This window comes from Podarcis muralis, chromosome 2 (assembly GCF_964188315.1).
Source record: "Podarcis muralis chromosome 2, rPodMur119.hap1.1, whole genome shotgun sequence".
Taxonomy (NCBI): domain Eukaryota; kingdom Metazoa; phylum Chordata; class Lepidosauria; order Squamata; family Lacertidae; genus Podarcis; species Podarcis muralis.
Genome location: NC_135656.1, coordinates 23958746 through 23976433, shown reverse-complemented (window position 1 = coordinate 23976433; position 17688 = coordinate 23958746). Strand labels below are relative to the sequence as shown.

Here is a 17688-nt window from a genome sequence, read left to right as displayed (position 1 = left end):
TGCATTAATTAGTCACTTTCTTCTCAAGAAGTGACCCAAAGTGACTTACAAAACGATATAAGCAAGGCAGGAAGTTTCACCTCAGTTATGAACTCACTAGATGGCAATCCTCCATTCTCCTAGCTTCACCCCTCCATCTGCAAAATGTGGATCATAATACAGATCAAAGTCACTGTAAGGTTATTCAAAGTTATTGTGAGAGTTATTAAAATATTCTCCGTGTCTTTTTGACTGAACCATCCAAAAAAAAGGAAAAAGGTATTCATAAGTTCACAAACTGCCAAGAAAGTTTTTAAAAACTGAGTTTCATATCTGCCTGCATTTAAGAAAACACAATTTTAATGATATTATTCATACGCAGACACCCACTTATAACAAGGGGAGTGAGAAGAAGAAAAAGGATTGTGAAACAGACTTCAGTGAGAGAAGAAAGCACACAATTTAACTGGATTTGAAGCCAGCCTTGTCAGCCAACACACTTTTGTTACTGGGGATGAACTCGATAAGAGATACATTTTCTCTTCCTTTTATCCTCTCAAATGTCTACACACACACACACACACCATTCTTTTTCACCTTGATATTTTGTTCAGCACATTCCCGCTATCAGGACATTCTTTTTCTTGGCCAGTTTTCCTTTAAGATGACATTAAAAGGGCCCTGCATCTGCACCAAATGTTTCATATCAGTTGATAAAGGACATGAAAATGATTTGCTATCTATTAACATTTCTCAACTGCTTTTCTTCACCAAGGTGGAATATGGATTGGAGAGCGGCGGAGCAGGTAGTGGATTCCTAAGCTATGGAATAAGGCACAACTAACAACCACGAAAAGCACCGATGTAGCAAATGGAATACTGTACTCTAAACCGCTTCATACAACAGCTCCATAAATAGCTACCAGCCATGACGGCTGAATGCTACCCTCCAAGGTTGGAGGTAGCATGCCTGTGAGTACTCGTTGCCTGGATACAACAGCAGGAGATGTCTGTTGCCCTCCTGACCCACTTGTGGGCTTCCCGTAGGAATCTGGCTAGCCGCTGTGGGAATCAGGATGCTAAACTAGCTGGGCTCTTCTTCCTACGGTGAGTATTATTGAAGATGGGGCACAGAGAATGGAGAAAGGCTTGCGCCTCAATCGTCCTTCTAGGGAGCCCATAGCAGAGGTGCCGTTCAACCTTGGATCTTTGTGATGAGGCAGCTCAGTTTCTTAACCTAGTGCCAGAATGAGAAGTCACAACATCATCCACTTCACCTGCATGACTTGTGAATATAGTTATTTCACGGCATCATGGTCCTGATCACGCATAAGTAGCAATCTTACAGAAGATGTAGTTATGAGCTGCGGAGCTTCACAAGCAACTCAACAACTTTGGGCAATCTTTTCGAGTTTAAAAAAATAGGGGTCGTCTTATACATGGGGGGCAGTTTTATACACTGAAAAATGGGGTAAATATCTGGTTGCCTGTGACAAGCAAAAATCATTTCTAGGCAACTTATACAGCTCAACTGTTGGGTACACATGTTCAACTAGTAGTAGTAGTAGTAGTAGTAGTAGTAGTAGTAATAGTAATAATAATAATAATAATAATAATAATAATAATAATAATAATAATTTATTACTTACACCCCGCCTATCTGGCTGGGCCTCCCCAGCCACTCTGGGTGGTATTCCAACAGGATAACACAGTAAACACAATACAACATGTGAGCAAGTGTGCAGCTCAGCTATTTGCCCACACCGGTACACAAATTCTACACTTGTTGAATGTAATGTGTGAACAACTCACACTGTTATCCGGTTCAAAATTTCAAAGACAGTTTACAAAAAGGGAAAAAGAAAGACAAGGCTAAAAAACAATTGCAACAGGAACCAAAATAACCAGGGATCAAAGGTGCAAAATAAAAATAAAAAGGTATTCAGCTGGCCCCTAAAATACAGGAGAAGGTGTTATAGCTGAAAATGCCCTTCCCCTTGTAGAAGGCTATCGAACGCTACCAATGGCTACCAGCCATCACAGCTATGCTCTGCCTCGACAGTAATAATGCTTCTGAAGGCCAGTTGATGGGAACCGCAGGACGAGAAAGTGTTCTTGGTTCTTGGGTTCTGATTGTGGGTTTCCATCCCACATGCATCTGGTTGGTCATTATGAGAACAAGACTAGATGGGCAATTGGCCTGATCCAGGAAGCTCTTCTCATGTTCTTATCCAGCCATCTAACTTCAGGTGGTGGAAGCACCTGGAAGTGGGTTGGGTGGGGTGGCAGGTTGATGTGGGGGAAGATGTCACCTTGGGTATCCCTGTCCCAAGCCATGTATCAAATTACTAACTTTCCTAATTATTGAGCTACTATATTTATTGAGCTGATAACATTTTTTGTGAACCTATTTGCAAGGTAGTTCCAGCATCGTAACATCCACCAGTTTCCATCCCATTCCACTTTTGGGTTTAGTATCTCTCCATGCAATCATCAAGAGGAGGAGGAAGTTGTAGCAGATGAATGCTCAAGAGCAAATCTGCCTAAAAGAAGATGGAAACGGGACTGGGAGACAAAAACCTGCAGGTCAAGGGTGCTAAGGAAGCCATAGAAACTAGAATATGCATTTCCCAGCATGTCTAAGGAAAGTGTTCTGGGTATGAGGAACATGTTTTTTTGGGAAAGTCTGTCAGCCAGAGGTTGCATGAATGTGGCCTGTTTTGCTATTATATATTTTCATTGCTGCCATTATTATTATTATTATTATTATTATTATTATTATTATTATTATTATTATTATTATTTGTGGGAGTGTGTATGTCTGTGTGACAGAGAGAGAGAGAGAGAGAGAGAGAGAGAGAGAGAGAGAGAGAGAGAGAAATGGGCAGAATGAAATATCTGATGTATTACCAGGGCTGAGTTGGTGCAATTTGATGCTGCAGAACTGCAAATCCCTTTTGTTTTTGCTGTCTGGCTTCCATAGCTTTATAAAAAAAATATGTTGCTTAAATCCTGGACTAAGAACGAAGTGATCTAACTGGGGGTGGCGACAGAGAGGGAAAGGAAATCCAAATGTTTTCAGTTTAACTATCAAGCATAGTTTCCAGCTAGTGTGCTCAGAACTTGAAATTAAACAAATGAAATAAACATGTTTCAGTTTTTGTTGTTGTTGGTTTCTTCTCTCTCTCTCTCTCTCTCTCTCTCTCTCTCTCTCTCTCTCTTTAATGCGGGCAATGATGTGATTAACAGGAATGGAGCTTTGTGCGATTTAACCCTTTGCAGTCTGAAATGATTGTTCCATGTAAAAACAACAATAACAACAACAACCATGCACACATAACACATAAGAGGTGCCTAATATGGAAGACAAAAATAGCATTGCTCCTGCATTTTCATGAACCAGGTGCATCATCAATTCAGCTGTATATTACTGACCATGGGTGCTTCCAGTCTGTCACTATTTTCAAGTTGGCTTCAGATCTCACCCTGGTAAATTCAGGTTGCACAGTTAAAACTGATTTGGGCTTTCCTGGGCTGCAAATTCACTCATCTCCAAAACTGCGTTTTTTTGTGGTAAGAAAAGTAATGGGGAAATGCAGCGTAAAGTGTGGGATTACACTAGCTTTGAGGCAATGTCATCTACCCTTCCCACAAACAAGTCAGAATGAATGCTTCATAAATGGCCAATGTTGCCCAATCTTGCTGCAAACAAATTCAGGATGAGCGCTCAGGAAACAGTTTGTCTAAAAGCTCCCTATGATAGTTAAAGGCTGTTGCATTAGTTTTGTTTGGAAGCTTAAAGAATGGTTTGGCACCATGTCTACAACTGCCTCCGTGTGTGTGTGTGTGTGTGTGTGGTGTGTGTGTGTGTGTGTGTGTGTGTGTGTGTGTGTGTTTCATGGTCTTCTATCCAGCATCCTTAAATTTACATCAAAGCCCTTAAAGTAGAGGTGTCCAAGACTACCCTAAAAAGAATCCTGTTATTATGAGAAGGGGGTGGGGGGAAGCAGAGCATTTTATAACATTATCTGCTTATGGTAAACTGATTTGAGGTTTCCCACAATCAAGCATTATATAAATTCTACAAAATAAATAAAGCAAACACAGACTTGGAAGTCCCCATTTCCCTCTTGACTATTACTGGTTTGAGTTAACTGGCTATGGCAATAATACTAATACTTGTTGTTGTTTAGTCATTTAGTTGTGTCCGACTCTTCGTGACCCCATGGACTAGAGCACGCCAGGCACCCCTGTCCTCTACCGCCTCCCACAGCTTGGTCAAACTCATCCTGGAAGCCTCGAGAACACCGTCCAACCATCTCGTCCTCTGTTGTCCCCTTCTCCTTGTGCCCTCAATCTTTCCCAGCATCAGGGTCTTTTCCAGGGAGTCTTCTCTTCTCATGAGGTGGCCAAAGTATTGGAGCTACTACTACTACTAATAATAATTTATTATTGATACCCCACCCATCTGGCTGGGTTTCCCCAGCCACTCGGGGCGGCTCCCAACAGAATATTAAAAACACAATAAAAGATCAAACATTAAAAACTTCCCTAAACAGGGCTGCTTTCAGATGTCTTCTAAAAGTCAGATAGTTGTTTATTTCCTTGACATCTGATTGGAGGGTTTTCCACAGGGCGGTTGCCATTACCGAGAAGGCTCTCTGTCTGGTTCCCTGCAACCTCAGTTCTTGCAGTGAGGGAACAGCCAGAAGGCCCTTGGAGCTGGACCTCAGTGTCCGGGCTGAACGATGGGCGTGGAGACGCTCTTTCAGAATAAACAACAACAACAGCTAAAGAATCTTCACTCTCTTTAACATTCTCAATTTTAAGAATCTAAGGATAAAAATATCTTTGAGGATATTTAACTAAGATAATTATTATTACCATTTTACTTGTTAGTGGACACAAAATGCATTGCTTGAGGGTGGTGGTGGTGGGGAATATATCTTCTAATCATAATGTCTGGATGGAGAGGTGTGTTTGATTTTTCTACCCCAACCATTCCAACTGTACTGAACAGTACTTTCACAGGGAATGGCTTATCAAAATCCAGTTAATATAGCCATCCTTTTAAACCCATAATTAATAAATTGATCCCTACATCAATCAGGTATTCCAGCTTTTGGCCTTTATGTTTGGATGAACGTAATTCCACTTGTTCAGATGGAACAATTTAATTTGAAGTATTGGTTTCTAACCCCCACCACCACGCTTGGATCGAAAATATCTGCAAGATGCCGTATATGAGATTATACAATTCAATACAAAACTATGGTGGTGTGAGAACTGTGGTTCACTTCACTCTGGTTCTTGTTCTTTTACAGCTGCTGCCACTGCTGGTGTATTTAGAGGGCTGGAGTGAATCCAGAGGAAACAGCTCCAGTTCAGGAGATGTGATGCCAGGCAGCACTGGAGTGTAGGGCTCAAAGGTGTAGTTGTCAGAGACCAACAATATCAGGAGGGCCACAGGTTCCCCATTCCTCAGTTAAGAGGATCATGGGGCTGGGCATAGGCAAAGGACCCCTGGACTGTTAAGTCCACTCAAACAACTATGGGGTGCAGGGCTCATCTTGCTTTTCAGGCCAAGGGAGCCGGTATTTGTCCGCAGACAACTTTCTGGGTCATGTGGCCAGCATGACTAAACCATTTCTGGGAGCAACGGGACACTGTGACAAGTGCCAGAGCGCATGGAAATGCTGTTTACCTTCCCGCCACAGCAGTACCTATTTATCTACCAGTACTCACGCTAGTATGCTTTTGAACTGCTAGGTTGGCAGGGGCTGGGACAGAGCAACAGGAGCTCATCCCATTGCGCAGATTTGAACTGCCAACCTTCTGATCGGCAAGCCCGAAAATGGTTTAGACCATAGCGCCACTTGCTCCCCTCTGGGTATAACCTCTGCCTGAGATACTCTTCCAGTTGGAATCCTGTGCTAGACAGGCCAGCAGCTTAACTTCAGTATGAGGCAGCTTCAAATTATGTATGCATGTGTGTGTGTACCTATAGTTCTAAAAACAGATATGCATATAGATCCTCTGCTGTTGAGGATATCCCCATTTGAGTGGCAAAATCCTCTATTGTTACCCAAATGTCATGTTAGGTCTCTCGCACAGGTCCCGTAGAAATACCATTATATTTATAGACTGGAACTGGAATCAGTCCTATGAAAACTAACTTAGGAATGAGTGAGATTTGCTCCTGAATAAACCTATATAGCTGAAGAGAGACAGAGAAGGGGTGTGCAAGAGCAAAGCAAGAGTTGCATGCATTGCTCCACCCAGTTTTGTCGTAGCCCCGCTCACCATCACCACAGGGCCCTGGGAAGGATGTCCAAAACGTTGTGTGTGTGTGTGGGGGGGGAGTGGGATCTGCCTGCAAAAGTTGCACTGGCTGAACTGAATGCATCCTGATTTCTGAGCTTGCACCGAAAGCTGCATTTGTATCAGAAACTCTCTTCATTTTGCCATTTTGCCACGTCAATTTCCTGCATTTCCCAAGATCAGAAATATGTATATTGCAGCATAAATCTTCCACAGCACAAGGCAGACACAAAGTTGCACAGGCATGTGTGTGTGTGTATTCCCAAATATTTATTTTTTGAATAACCTATTCTTCAGTCTGTAACAATGCTGTGTACTTTATAGCCTGGAATGTGCCTGTGGTCTGTTGGACTCTCATGTCATCTGCATGCATGGGTAATGAAAAGACAATGGGACATTATAAATCTGCGGAATTTGTGCTAATGTCTTTAGCCATGTCTGGAGTAATAAGCAATTACGTTCACATTTTGGGTGTGCTTTTAATGAGCCTATTGTCAGCTATACAAAAGGGCTGGTTGGCTGTGAGATGACCTCAACTTGCAAGCTGGGGTTTGAACCAAATGTAACTATTTTTTTCTTTTTCGACGTCTTCAGTACCTGTGACCAAAGGAGGTGGCTTTATTTTGGGGTGGGCAGTATGTGTTCATTATGTTGCACTGCTATTTCAAAACTGTCTTTCTATGTACCATGGATCCAGGTGTAGCTACTTGCTATGCCGTTTCCTGCCTGCCCCTGTCCCGGAGCCCCCATTTTTCACACAAAAGCGTTTGAATGAGAAAACCATATAATGTCACAGTCAGCTCATCTAATTTCTACAATAGCAGTGGTATGCGCAGCGGTGACATGAGAATGGGACCTTTGGTCTCCTCCACTGTAGGACACCAACACTTCTCTCATGACATATGCAGGAGAAAGCTTTCATGCAGGATTAAGACAATAGAGTATTCTTTTTTCCTCCACTATTCAAGGGAGTTGCGTGCCTAGCTCTCATTAATATTACTGGAACTTGCCTGGTAAAGCCAGAGGACACACGCATAAACACATTAGTAATACACCCTTTTGAATCTCATTTTTCCCAGCTTTGTATGGCCTCAAACACTCAATTACTCTCACCCACCCATTGTTGTTGCTATTGTTATTCAGATTCTGATTGGACAGACCCTGTTACTTTCTGCAAGTAACAAACAAGCCACATGCTTGAGCGTGGATTTTTTTTTATGTCCTCCTCAGGGATGGGAGGTGGGTTTTGTGGGTTGGGGCTCTCTCCCTATTGTGAATAAGAGTGCTCAGCCTTAGCCCATGGTGCAAAACGCCACAAAACTAGCAGAAAACGTTGGCACTGGTTTGGAGTCAATCGGACAAGTTTGGATTTTTGGCATTAACTTGTGACCCCAATTTGTTTTACTCAGTTTGGGGTGGTGGTGGCACAAAATGTGGCGTTTGCAGCACAAAATTATCACTAAACTTTGGCATCAGTTTTTTTTTTTTTGGGGGGGGGGAGATCCTGAATTTCGGCATCACAGGTTAATGAACCTCCTGTGGACCTTGGATTCAGTCAAAAAGATGTGAGACTGCAGAGTCCCTTATTCATGAGAAATTAGCCACTGATTCATAAACATAAGAGAGACCACTTTGAATATTATTCAGAGTGTATTTGAGTAGCTCACCCACCTTCTTCCCATGCAGTTCCAGGACAGATGTGAAAGAAGAGGGATAGAGCATGTATCCATCTCACAGGGGTAAATGCACACTGAGACCCTACAAACGTGACCTGGGAGTAAAGGAACGGAAAACCTTTGTTTCCTTTCTGGCCTCTTCTTGGAAAATGTCTGTAATAATACTCAAAGAGCAGCTGAGAGGCAGTGTGCCCACACAACCCTCCCTTCCAGGCACAAACGGATTGTGGACCTGCTTTCCCTTTAAGAGTTGTACGGAAGGAGTTTCGACCAGCGCAGCTTGTCATGCAAAGGTGAAAAGGGCTTCGCCTATTGAAATCCTTCCTTTGTTCTATGTTACCTTCTTCCGAGCCCAGTTAAAGGTATTTCAAATTTGGTAGGCCAGTGTGCAGCCCCTCCAAGTGTCCCTATTTTCCAGGGACAGCCCCAAATTTACAGAAGCCATCCCGGTTTCTGATTTAATCCCAGAATGTCCTGCTTTTCCTTGGGATGTCCCTATTTTCATCAGAGAAATGTTAGAGGATATGGAATTATGTGACCCCCTGAGCCAAGGTGATAAGGAACTACACAACCTTCACAAGACATCTGAAAGCAGCCCTGTAAAAGGGAAGTTTTTTAAATGCTTAATGTTTTAATTTGTTATATATACTGGAAGCCACCCAGAGTGGCTGGGGCAACCACTCAAATGTTGGGGGGGGGGGGTTATAAATAATAAAGTTGTTGTTGTATCTGACATCCTAGTTTTAATCGGAGAAATGTTGGAGGGTATGAAGGGTGTGTGCGTGTTTGAATAGGCCCCATCATGGGTCACTCATACCAGTCTTAGCTCTAAAACAGGGATGGGGGACTTGTCATCCACCAAATTTTGTTACATTCCAATATCCCTCAGCTATGGGCATAGCCAAGATTTATGGGGAGGGGTAGGACTTTTGAGGGGGAGCAGAACTGAGCTATCTGTGACTCGATTGGTCCGTTAAGTATTTTAATTTATTTACAGTGGTACCTCGGGTTAAGTACTTAATTCGTTCCAGAGGTCCATTCTTAACCTGAAACTGTTCTTAACCTGAGGTACCACTTTAGCTAATGGGGCCTCCTGCTGCTGCCGCGCCACCAGAGCACGATTTCTGTTCTCATCCTGAAGCTACGTAAGTTCTTAACCCAAGGTACTATTTCTGGGTTAGCGGAGTCTGAAACCTGAAGCGTATGTAACCTGAAGTGTATGTAACCCGAGGTACCACTGTACTTGATATAGGGAGGTCAGCTGCCCTCAGCTCCTGCCAGCAAGGCCAATGGTCAAGCATGATGGGAGTTGTAGTGTAACAATATCTGGGCATTCCCCTTTCCTGCGCTTTAAAAGGCAGGCAACCAGAGGACTTCCAAAAAGCATCTCAGTAGCCAGCTAGGTTTGTGCAGGAAAAAGTGACGCTTAAGGTGTCAAGAGTCCCAAGACAGATTTGTAAAGGTTAGAACCAGCACCATGGTTTGGGCCTAGAAATGGAAACCAATGCAGCACAAAAATAATAACAACAGCTCTTAACATTAACATATTCCCTTCTTTTCTTTTCTTTTTTGGTTTGCCTGTGGCTAGGGAATACATTGATCCACAGTTTCTTGAAATTTCCATGCATTTGCTGAACGGGGGAAAAGTTGAAACAAAAGTGCCAGCATAAATTATTAAATCTCCCCTTTGAAATAGTTATCGAGGGAGGTTTTTCGGGAAAGAAACATGTAAGTGAGGAGCAAAAATATTTTGGTATGTAATAATAAAGGCAAGATGGATGCCAGGCGCTTGGGAAAAGAATCCAGAAGTGGGGAAATTGAACCGAGACCGCTCTTATCCTTGGGTTCCCACCAACTCTGATAACTGTTTGCTCAGGACTGCACAACCTGTAACCCACTAAATGAAACACAGCCCATTAGTTATGTAGTGTGACTTCTCAGGTACTTGGCATCTCCAACCCTTCTGCTTTTGGAATCCAAGGTAGCTAAATAAATCCAGAAGGCTTGTTCTGACAGTACGAACTGTTTGGCTGCTGTTTGACAGTTGAACAGCCTGCCATGGGAGGTTGTAGCCTTTCCTTCCTTGGAGGTTTTTAAGCAGACATTGGATGGACATCTGTCATAGATGCTTTGGTTGAGATTCCTAAATTGCAGGGGGTTTGGACTAAATGACCCGCAGAATCCCTTCCAACTCTACAATTCTATGGTTCTTTCTATTCTCTTTTTAAGATCTGACACTCCTTTATTACGTAAACAGGGGAACCATCGTTTTCAAGACAACCTGGCAAATCTGGAACTAGACTGGGCAGTCAGACAACCCTGATTTCCTTTACTTGGGGGCTCTGTGATTCAAACCCCTGTGCAAACACACTCATTCTGCAAGCCCATTTTACAGTTTTGCTTCCCACCATTCGCTTTCCATCTGTCGTTCCCTCTGTTTTAGACGCATTACAAAATGAAATAAAAAACATTTACCATTTTAAAAAAAATGTAAAGAAAATATTGCGAAGTTAGAAGGGAACAATTCTATATGATTTTTGCATGGTGTAACCATTGAGAGTTTCTCTATTATTCTCTATTATTTCTCACTTAGATTTATATCCCACCTTCATCACTTTTTTGATTGGAGTGTGGGTTTACAACAATTTCAAAAGCTGTAGCAATGATTGAAACAATCTGCAAAAAAACACCCCCCCAAAACCAAAATAAAGCAGCTGCCAATAACAACGAGCAAAGCTAGTATCACAAAACGAGGACGCAAATATACATGGCCGATGAGTGGCGTTTTGTTTTGGCTGGCATTGGCTGATGTCTTGAGTCAAGCCTGCGCAACTTGGGTCTCACCAAACCCATTCCAACTGCTCACTGTGGTTTCATAAACCTCATGACTCAAAAGCGTTGCCTGAATACAGGATGGTGGGACAGCAGTCATGCCCCCATTGCTCATACATCCGCTGACCTCACTCACGGTAGAGTGAAAGTGGGTTTGCACACATACAGATATGTGTGTTTCACACTATTTCTGAATGCATGTTTGCTGGGAGGACATGGAGAATGGGCATAGAAGCATTGGGCAGAGATGGGTTTTTTCTTTCTTTCCGGGGGGTGTCATCTGAAAAAGGCTTTAGACATAAAAACCTCAGGATATCTTAATGCAGCCACGTATGTGGGTCAATTCCTGTGCGTTTTAAGGGTTCCACCTGCAGTCAGGTTATGGGAGAGAGGGCACTTTGCTTGTGGAACCCTTCCCCCTGGCACCTAGGCTCATGTTTTTTAGTTCCTTAAGGCTTTAGGCAAATGATTTGTTCAAAGTTTTCGAACAGGCTTTAAAACCTCTTATATCACCCCCTTAAAAAACAACAGAACTTTTTATTGTTTGCAGCACTGCCTTATCACGCTTTAATTAGTTATTGCAAAGTCCCTCAGAATTTTAAATTGAAGGACCATATAGACATGTATTAAACTTGATAAATAAAATAAAACTCTGCCCAAGCAGGGTTTTGTTTTTAACCTCTTCTGGTCAGAGTTGCCACTTTCCCTTCTAAGGCTCTTCTGAGTTTAACAACTGCACCACAGGCAGAAATACAGCAGTGCTGGGAGGAAGTGGCCAGAAATCTATACAAATGACAAGAAAGAAAGAAAAAAAACCTCTTCTGGGATTATTTTAGGATACAGGCTGTGGACTTGGATTTGATATCTATCTATCTGTCTATCTATCTATCTATCTATCTATCTATCTCCATCCTGGTGTCAGGTTCCCCATTTAAGAGTGTTACCTTCTCCAGCTTTGAAGTTTGTAATGACTCTGAGAGCATCAAGAAGCCAAGGAGCTGCTACAAATGTTAATAAAATTAAAGCCATCTGAAAGTAGGGATTCACATGTGCCTTTGAAAAGCTGGTCTGTGATCAGTTATTACCCTCAATTACCTTGTTGTCCACTCTTTTTAGCTCGGGGGTTAAACTCTTAACACTTCCCTTTGAAGTGGTTATCCTTTTATCTATGACCGGACTGAGGAATTTAAAGGCAATAATCAATGTGAGCTTCATAAGAATAGGAGAGCCAAGGCAACACGAAAATAGGTGTGAATGTGCCTTTAGCCACACTGGCTGAGCTTCTTTTGGAGCTGGGGGTGAGGGGAAGAAGAGGAGAAGTGGGTGCATTGTTCTGGGCAGATATGATCTCTTCAAAAATGGGGGGGGGGGGCTTGCACACTGGAGAAAGCACTAAAAACTAAACCAGAGGGGTGATAATTTGGGGGAGGACCAGCAAAGAGGAGAGTCCTTCAGTCCTTCATCAAAGGTGTGGGGGAGGGATGAAGTAATGAAGCAGAAAGATACAATTAAAGCATTGGCTTAATCAGGGCTTTGATGTCTGACATGGTCCATAACACTGTTTTTTTTAAAAAAAAGGCGGGTGGAAAGCAAGATGGATTCTCCGCTTGCATTGAGCAAAAAAAAAAAAAGGGGGGGGGGGCTCAGCAACAAACCCCAGTACTTTCAGCTCTACTGGGAAACAGATGGCTTTGCAAAAGAAAGGTAGGCTTAAAGCACAAGCTGTGCTGGCAACCTTGGTAAAAGGTAAAGGGACCCCTGACCGTTAGGTCCAGTCGTGGCCGACTCTGGGGTTGCGACGCTCATCTCGCTTTACTGGCCGAGGGAGCCGGCATACAGCTTCCGGGTCATGTGGCCAGCATGACTAAGCCACTTCTGGTGAACCAGAGCAGCGCACGGAAACACCGTTTACCTTCCCGCCGGAGCGGTACCTATTTATCTACTTGCACTTTGATGTGCTTTCGAACTGCTAGGTTGGCAGGAGCAGGGACCGAGCAACGGGAGCTCACCCCATCACGGGGATTCAAACCGCTGACCTTCTGATCAGCAAGTCCTAGGCTCTGTGGTTTGACGCACAGCGTCACCCGCGTCCCTTAGGGCAACCTTGGTGCTCCTGCACTAATTCAGATGTCGTGGCCCTGCTCAATCTCTGTGAGCACAGGAGCCAACTCCTAGGAGCCAAGGTCCCTTCACACCCTCAATAAAATATTTGAGGCCCCTCCCCAAAGTTCATGGGCACTGCTATTCAAATTGTGTGTGGCATCATGTGATCAATTATGTGGGGCGGAGCTTACCTGCCCCCCTCGCAATATTTTATTCAACTTGGGCACCCCTGGTTGTGAGGATATAGAGGAGGGGAGATTCGGAGGGAACTGTGTACGTACACTGCTCTGAACAATCTGGAGAAGGGGCAGAACAAGGGCAGCAACATGCAATAAGCAATATATTGTTTCAAAAAGTCAGTAGCACAGCACGGAATTTCCATTTCATCCATAGGCAAGCACTGAACGGGTGAGAAACCCACTTACCACATAGACTTCTTGACAGCGTTTTCCATGGTGGAAGCTTCTAATCGCAATGAACAAGTAATCTTGAGCACGCACACCTGATGTTGGAATGAGCAATGTATTCCTGAGATTGAGATGACTTAGGGAAAACGGCTGTAGTTCCCTCCCCATACAGCCACACGGTCCAATACAGCCCCTGGGGTGTACCTGTTAAAAAGCCTTGCACCGAAGATCCTGGAAGCAGCAAAGGGCCAGTTCTGACAGCACGCATGACTCGGCTCAGCTGTATCCATCCCTGGCAGCACAAAAATAAAGAGGCGCCCATTAATTTACCTTCCCTCAGTTCTGTGTTGAACAAAACACCTGGCATGCCACTCCTAGCCCTGCAGGAAGTAAAGCGAGAGAGGTTGTTTTGCCTTCCTTGCTCCGGATTTACAGAAACCACCCCAGTTTCTGATTTCATCCCAGAATGTCCCACTTTTCCTTAGGACGTCCCTATTTTCATTGGAGAAGTATTGGAGGGTATGGAGTTATGTGACCCCCAAGCCAAGGAGATAAATAACTCCTTTAGCAGACATCTTAAGGCAGCCCTGTATTGGGAAGTTTTTAATGTTTGATGTCATATTACCTTTTTATATATGTTGGAAACCACCCAGAGTGGCCTTGGCAACCCACTCAGATGGGTCAGATACAAATATAATAATAATAATAATAATAATAATAATAATAATAATAATAATAATAATCTATTATTATTATTATTATTATTATTATTATTATTATTATTATATAGGACATCCCTATCTTAATTGGAGAAATATTGGAGGGTATGCAACTAAGTCACATGGCTAGAAGCAGAGACATAGGTTCTGCGCTGAGGCCTGTTTTTAGTAACAGCTCATTCTTGTTATTTCAATTAATAAATTGTTTACTTATCAACAACCTGGCCTCAAATACAATTTTTCCAACCTGAAGCTTCCTATGCTATGGTGTACCACACACAACACCATTTTCTCACCAATGCTTTTTAAAAAAATCCATATGAAATGAAGCCAATGGGAATGATTGTTATACATTTCGGGGCGGGATGCTATCAGAATGCTGATGACACCGAGTTCTCCTCCTCTATTTCATCTGAATCAGGGAAGGATGTGCAAGACCTGGAACCGGTGCCTGGATGTAAGCGTTGGGCTGGACAGGGACCAATTAAACTGCCCTCTGAATCGCAACAAGATGAAGGTGCTATCGGGAGGCGAGCGGATCTGGGAGACAGGCAGTTCTGGATGGAGTCACACACACACACACACACACACCGCCCTCTGAGGGAGCAAGTTTGCCATCTGGGGTGGACCCATCTCTAACACTAGAGGCCCCTGTGGTCTTGGAAGCTGGGAACTCTTCCAATAAACTTTTGAAAGGATTAGGATCGTTTAGGCGCTGCACATTGGGAACCTCAAAATCAGTGCAACATGGAGCTTCCCTTACACAGCAACCCAGTTGCCAGTGGGGGCTTCCCACCAACAGCATAAAAAACCTCTGCTGAAAGAACTTCACTGGCTGCTTATATGGTCCCAAATTCACGGTCTTACTGTCAGTATATTAAAGCCTTGAGAACAGTTGACGTGAAGAACCATCTTGCCCCATATCTACCTGTCCAATTTTTATGTTCAGCCAGAGGGGCTCTATTAAGGATGCTACCTGGCGCCTGCCTTGCTTCTACAAAGCATTTAGTGCTCTTGCACCTGGACTGTGGCAATCTTTGCCTATTATTATTAAGCAACCACCATCCATGCTTTGCTTTGGTTGCCTGCTTCATAACGCTCCTGTTTGCACAAGTCTTTTCTGGTGTATCGCTCGGCCATCGGTAATTGCGTTATCATTGTCCAGATGTTGACTAGCTGTTTCTGTGCCGCTTCATGGATGTGTTCGCTGCCTAGATACTTTGTTTATTGTCCAGCAATAAGCCAATAAATAAATAAAATAAAATGGAGTATTAAACCCCCCCGAGTGTGTTTTGCTTTTTGCTTTCCCAAGGACTACAGAGACAGGGTTGTCTAGAATTTCTCCCTGCTATTCTTGTTTTTGCCTCGAAAGGAGTTTGTTTTGTCTTTAAACCTCTGGGGGAGTGGGGAGCATTCAAAAATGCTGTTGCCCTGCTTGCGGTCTGAAGTGTTCCAGGAGCCCAGTCTTTTGACTCTTTCTGCTGTGTGTGGAGAGCTGCCCCCCTGTGCTTGCTTATCAGAAAACGGCATGTCTGCAATGGATTTTTAGGAGGTCACCGTGTCCCCTTCCTTAGCCCGTGGTAGGATTTTCTATGTATCTGCCCAGTACAAAGTGACCTGCATAATCCAGAGCAAAAGAACAAACAGAAATATTTATTTTTAAAAAATGCACCATGGCCAGATATCTGCACAGCCTGAAAGGAATCCTTCCATGGGACTGTCTTTTAGGGATGTTTGCTTAAATCAGGATGAGCAGTGATGCCAGCAAAATCCCTGGGTCTGTAAGGTGATAAATTGCTGGGAGTGGCGAGTGCTGCCTGGGTGGGGTGGTTTCAAACTGTCTTGAAACTCTCCCTCTGGATTTCCTGCATCAAGCAAGGGCTGAACTGGGAGGTCCACAAGACCCTCTTCCAGGTCTAGGATTCTATAATTAGGAAGGTTATCACTATGCTCATAGGAGTAGGTAGAGGGAGAGCTTTTTTAATTTTTTATTTCGTAATTTTTTAAAATTTGGTTTAAGGCTCCTTGCTTCAGCCAGGTTTGTAATCTGAAGGTAGTATCTGTTTTCGTCAGAATGTTCATTTGCATTACAAATGCCTCTGTTTCTTTATCTATCACAGCAGCAACAATCAGACATTTGGACATTAACATAAATGGCCTTGAGGGTTGCTCACAAATGGAAGTGCCCTAATGTGTTAATGATCAATTGCAAGGTCAGCATGATAAAGCACTAGGAGTAATCTGTTCTGAGCTGAGTAGCCTATGCAAACAAAATCAACCCCCATGTCTTCCAGGCTACCCATCACTATACCCACACACAAACCACATCACATGTCATGTCCTAGGAGAATTCACTAGAAAGCAATATTATTTGCTATATAGGAAATTAATCAAAGGGCATGCTTACATAGGAACGTCTTGAGGTCCTAGTGTGTACTTGGGAGGAAAGCCTGGGAGGTTGTGGGTTTTCCCTGTATAAGCTGCTCTGCCTTCCTATGATCCCATTAGTTCAGAAGAGGATCATAAGGCTTGTAGCAATATGATGAGTGGATTGAGTACACCCAATAGGATGGGCAGGGGAAGGCAGGAAAATCTCCTTGCACACATTCCCTTGCCGTAAATATGGCCCTACATTTCTGAAAAGCCAAATGCAGAAACAAAATGCTCAATACCCAGGAAGCTTCTAAACTGTGTTTTCCACAAGCATTTCCAACCTAGATGTGAAGACGTTTGTGGGTTTTGCTTGTTTGAGTTTCACTGATGGGAACTGCTGCATTCAGAGGTAGCAATCGAAAGGCCGCCTCTCGCCAGGTCACAGCCAATATACCCTGTTCATGTGCTCACGCATGTGCGCAGACATACACCCCCCAATCCCTGCTCTCACTTTTGATTCCCCGTTATTCTCTTTGTCTTGGTGGGACAACATCTCGTGTGTCCTCCCCTTCTCTACCCTGACAATATTTCCAACCACAAGAGCAAAACCTCCCATGTCACAAAGCTGCCATAGTATTAGCAATCCCCTTTTCCCCAGGAAGCTGAGCCTTATGAGATCAGCTGCAAAACTTTGATCTCTCTCTCTCTCACACACACACACGCACATTTTCAGGGGTGAATTTCATTTACAACTTCCCCCCTCACTTGCCTACCCCGTGAACAAACACAGCATTCAGCTTCCCAACCATTATTCTAACACCTTCCTTTCTTTAAAAGGGGTTTCTATCTCAAGGTCTAGCCCTCTAGCAGCTGAATATTGCTCAAGATTATGAGTGACTTTGAGGAGATTACCTGGCATGTCCCAAGGTAAACAAAACGGCAGAATCTCTGTTGGTCCTTTACTGGAAGAATCTGGGGGATAAAAAAAACTTATTTGAGGGCTGAGGCCTCCCAAACAACCCAGTTTCCTAATTCTACTTCCCTTCCTCGTCTTTCAACATGGTGCACAGCTAACACTTCCCTGAAGGTCAGCGCCAAATTGCTCCCATTTCAAAAGGCAGTGGCTGGCTGAGAAGGACAGCTGCTGGGAATTACAGGTAAATGGAGATTAATGTGTTTTCTCTGAGGCAAGGTTTTCCCCATTACACACCAGCGGCCTACTCTTATTCGGCCTTAGCAGCAGTCCCTCATGGCACACCTTTTCGGTGTGAGGCCTGA

At 43.5% G+C, this 17688-nt stretch overlaps 1 protein-coding gene across 1 annotated transcript in view; it reads right to left on the bottom strand.

Annotated features, from left to right (window-relative positions):
• The window catches only part of AXIN2 (axin 2), a 79125-nt gene extending 61675 nt beyond the window's left edge, over positions 1-17450 (bottom strand). The window contains exons 1-2 of the mRNA XM_028713211.2: positions 17323-17450; positions 13523-13610 (exon numbers count right to left, since the gene is read on the bottom strand). The gene's annotated coding sequence lies outside the window, so the exon portion shown is untranslated. The remainder of the gene's footprint in view (positions 1-13522; positions 13611-17322) is intronic.
• Between the last annotated feature and the right edge of the window lie 238 nt (positions 17451-17688).